The 4,924-nt window shown below is 34.0% G+C and overlaps 1 pseudogene; it reads left to right on the forward strand.

Annotated features, from left to right (window-relative positions):
- Nucleotides 1-1,362: 1,362 nt before the first annotated feature.
- Nucleotides 1,363-2,056, forward strand: LOC110286362 (annotated as a pseudogene).
- Nucleotides 2,057-4,924: the final 2,868 nt, after the last annotated feature.

Below are 4,924 nucleotides of genomic sequence, written 5' to 3' on the forward strand. Positions count from 1 at the left end.
CAACACAATCACAAAGGAACTCACACAATATGTATTCACTGATAAGTGGATATTAGCCCAAAACTTAGGATACCCAAGATATAAGATACAATTTGGTAAATCCAATCTTATAAACATTACTGATGCCTTCAAAGAGGAAATTAATAAATGCCATAAGAAATAGAGGAAAATACATTCAAACATATGTCAGAAGTGAATAAAACAGTCCAAGAACTGAAATTTGAAATAGAAGCAATAAAGAAAACACAAACTGAGGCTATCCTGAAGTTAGAAAACCTAAGAAAGAAAACAGAAACTCCAGATACAAGTATCACAAACAGATTAAATGGTATGGAATAAATAATCTCAGGTGTAGAAGATCACATTGAAAAATTGATATATTGATATAAGAAAATGTAAAATCTTTACAAAGTTTATGAAACAAAACATCAAAGAAATTTGGCACAGTATGAAAAGAGCAAATGTTGGAATAATAGGAATAGAAGATGAAAAAGATTCCCAGATTCATGATGTAACAAATATCTTCAATAAAATCATAGCAGAAAATTTCTTAAACCTAAAGAATGAGATGCCTATAAATGTACAAGAAGCTTTCAGAATACCAAATAAATTGAACCTGAAAAGAAAATCCCACTGCCACAAAATGATCAAAACACTAAATATACAGTACAAAGTAGGAATAGTAAAAGCTGCATGAGAATAAAGCCTAGTAACATGTAAAAGCAGACTTATCAGAATTACACCTGACATGTCAACACTCTAAAACCCAAAAGGGCTTAGCATGATGACTTGCAGACTCTAGGAGATCACAGATATCAGCCCAGATTACTACACTCAGCAAAACATTCAATTACTATAGACAGAAAAACTTGATATTCTATAACAAAATCAAATTTAAACAAATTATTTCCATTAATCCAACTCTCCAAAGATTATGGAAAGGGAAACTCAAATCCCAGTGAGACTAATTACTCCCAAGAAAAACAAGAAATAAATAATTTCTCACTGCTAAAAGAAGTCACATCCACACGCGCGCGCGCGCGCGCACACACACACACACACACACACACACACACACATACACCATTAAAAATAACAGGAATAACAATGATTGTTCATTACATTACTATCTATCAACATCAATGAATTCAACTCCCCAACAAAATGATATAGGATAACAGAGTGGATGCATAAACAGGATCCATCATTCTGCTGTATTCTATCACCAAATTTCGAGTTGTCCTTTTGTCTCCACACTCCTGTCTCAGTGCCTGTGGGATGGCCTCGCAAAACTGCCACCCAGTTGCTGCCAGCATTGCTCCTTCCTGGGGCCCCATAGACAAGAGACTCCAGCAGGAGCTAATGACTCTTATGATGTATGGTGACAAAGGAATTTCCACCTTCCCTGAATCACATAAGCTGTACCAGCCAACTCTGTATATGAAGACCTGAGGTATAAACACTTCCTAGAGTTCCCCAGTGGCTACCCTTACACCATACCCACAGTAAAGTTCCTTACATCCTGTTACCACCCCAACGTGGATACCCAGGTCAGCATCTACCTGGACATCCTCAAAGGACAAGTGGTCTGCACTATATGATGTCAGTACTATCTTACTCTATATCCAGAGCCTGCTAGAAGAACCCAACATCAATAGCCCTTTGAACACACATACTGGGGAGCTCTGGAAAAACCCCATAGCATTTAATAAGTACCTGCAACGAGCCTTCACAAGACCAAGGGCCTACCCTCTCAATGATGTCCCACAAGGCCATACTCTGCTACATTTGTGGCTGCAGCCATGGGTCCCTCAATGTGTACTCTTTGGTTGGTGGTTTAGTCCCTGGGAGCTCTGGGTGTACTGTTTTGTTCATGTTGTTGTTCCTACTATGAAGGGGACAACATTTGAAATGTAAATAAGGAAAATATGTAATAAAAAGAAAGAGGTACCTGCAAGAAACCTATTCGAAGCAGGTCTCCAGCTAAGAGCCCTGTTCCAAACTGTCAGCCTCTTTTGTGTCCTCTTTTCTTAGACTGTCTGTCCTTTCTCCTTGATTTCTATGTTGTGCTTTTATTTTTTTTAATTAAGTCTGCTTGAACCCTTTACAATGAATAATTAATAAATACACGTTGATTGTTTTTGTAAAAAAATTTAAATCTCAGTAATAAAGATAGACATTATTCAAGAGTAAAGGGATGGAAAAATATTTCCTATGCAACAGGTCAAACAACAAGCTGGCATAGCCATTCAGATATCTAATAAAATAAAATTTGAGAAAAAAGGAATCAAAAGAAATGGGTAAAGACACATTATACTCATCAAAGGAAAAATCCACCTTGAGGATGGCTCAAGTCTAAACATCTATGCCCCAGATGCAAGGGCACCAAAATTCACAAAAGAAACATTACTAATGCTTACATAACATATAACACACCAAACCCCCACAGAGTAAAATAGGAGACTTCAATACTTCATTCTTACCAATGTACAGGTCATGGAGACAGAATCTAAAGAGAGAAATAATGAAATTAACAGAGTTAATGAGTCAAATGGACATTACAGCTATCTATAGAACATTTTACCCAAACACAAAAGAATATAATGTCTTTTTACCACCCCATAGAACCTCTGAAAAAATTGATAATATAGTCGGTCACAAATCAAGACTCAACTGATACAAGAAGATTAAAATAACTCTTAGGATCTTATCAGATCATGATGAAAAACAGCTGAACTTCAACAGCAACAGAAATGACAGAAAATCTTCAAACACATGGAAACTGAACAACTCTCTACTCAATAATGCTGGGTCAAAAAAACAATAAAGAGAAAGAAAGGTAAGAAAGAAAAGGTAAGAAAGAAAAGGATAGAAAGAAAGAAAGAAAGAAAGAAAGAAAGAAAGAAAGAAAGAAAGAAAGAAAGAAAGAAAGGAAGGAAGGAAGGAAGGAAGGAAGGNAGAAAGAAAGAAAGAAAGAAAGAAAGAAAGAAAGAAAGAAAGAAAGAAAGAAAGGAAGGAAGGAAGGAAGGAAGGAAGGAAGGAAGGAAGGAAGGAAAAGGAAAGAAAGAGAGAGAGAGAAAGAAAGAGAGAGAGATAAAGAAAGAAAGAAGGAAAGAAAGAAAAAGAAAGAAAGAGAGAAAGAGAGAAAGAGAAAAAGAAAGAAAGAAAAAGTTAAAAGCTTTCTGGAATGTAATCGAAATGGAGGGACACCAAAATTATGGGAAAAAAATGAAAGTGCTAAAAGGAATGTTCAGAACATGAAGTATCTTTATTTTTATTTTTTTTTATTTTATTTATAATGAAACTGGAGAAATCTCATGCTAGAAACTTAAGAGCACACCTGAAAGCTCTAGAACAAAAATGAGGACACACCGATGGGAAGTAGTCAGCAAAAAATATTAAAAAGTCTGTGCTGAAATTAATAAAAACAAAAAGAGCAATTCAAAGAATCAATAAAACCAAGAGGAGTTTTCTTGAGAAAATCAAGAAGCTAGACAAACCATTATGAAACAGAAGGAATAAAACCAGGAAAAAAATCCAAAGAATCATTAGATCTTACTTAAAAACCACCTGTATTCCAAAAATATTTGGAATTTAAATGAAATAGAAGACTGTTGATAGATTCCACTTACCATAATTAAGTCAAGATCAGGTAAACAATCTCAACACTCCTATAACCCCAACAGAAATAGATGGAGTAATTAAAAGTCACTTATCCAAACAAAACAAAACAAAAAAACAAAAACAATAACAACAACAACAGCAATAAAAAGAGTGTCAGATTGTTTAGTGCAGAAATCTACCACACTTTCAAAAAAGCAAAAGCTCCAATACTTTTCAACCTATACCGGAAAATAGAAAGGGAAGGAACATTTATGCTATGAAGTCATTCTGAAACCTAAACAACAAAAAGACTCAATGAATAGATTTTCAGAACAATTTTTCTTATGAACATTGATGTTAAAATAACAAATAAAATAATCCCCCACCGAATCCAAGTAAATGAATCCAAGAAGACATAAAAACCGTCATCCCCCATAATCAAATGTTCTTCATACAAAGAATGCAGGCACAGGAAGTTCAATAGACTAAAATCCAAAAACATAATCCAGCATATAAACAAACTGAAAGTAAGAAGATCACATGATCATCTTATTAGATATTTGAAAGGCCTTTGTCAAAATCTAACATCCCTTCATGATAAATGTTTTGCATAAATCAGGGATACAAAGCATATTCATAAACAAAATAAAGGTAATAGAGAGCAAGTCAATATAAAACATCAAATTAAATGGAGAGAAATTTAAAACAATTCCATTAAATCAGGAGAAAGAGATGGCTGTCCACTAACTCCGTGTGCCTTTAATATAGTACTTGAAATCTTAGCCAGAGGAAAAAAAAAAACAACTAAAGGAGATCAAGAGAATAGAGTTTAAAAAGGAAGAAGTCAAACCATCCCTTTTTATAGTTGAAATGATAGCATATATAAGTAACCACAAACCTCCTACAGCTGAAAAACACCTTCAGCCAAGCAGCTAAAAACAAAATTAACTAAAAAAAAAAAAAAGCAAAAACAAAAAACAAAACAAAACAAACAAAACAAAAACAAAACAAACAAAAAAACTAGTAATCCTCATAATTCAAATGATTAATCAGCTGATCAAGAAATCAGGAAAACAATACTGTGCACAGCATCCCTCAAATAATGTGACATATCTTGATGTAACTCTAACCACACAACTGAAAGACATGTATGACAAGAACTTCAAGTCTTTCTAGAAAGAAAGTAAAGAAGATAGCTGAAGATGAAAAGATCTCACATGTTCATCGATTGATAGGATTAACATAGTATAAATGGCAATCTTACTAAAAGCAATTTACAGATTCAACTCAGTTCCTATTAAAATTCAAACACAATTCGTTA

The sequence above is a fragment of the Mus caroli genome, chromosome X, assembly GCF_900094665.2.
Source record: "Mus caroli chromosome X, CAROLI_EIJ_v1.1, whole genome shotgun sequence".
NCBI lineage: Eukaryota > Metazoa > Chordata > Mammalia > Rodentia > Muridae > Mus > Mus caroli.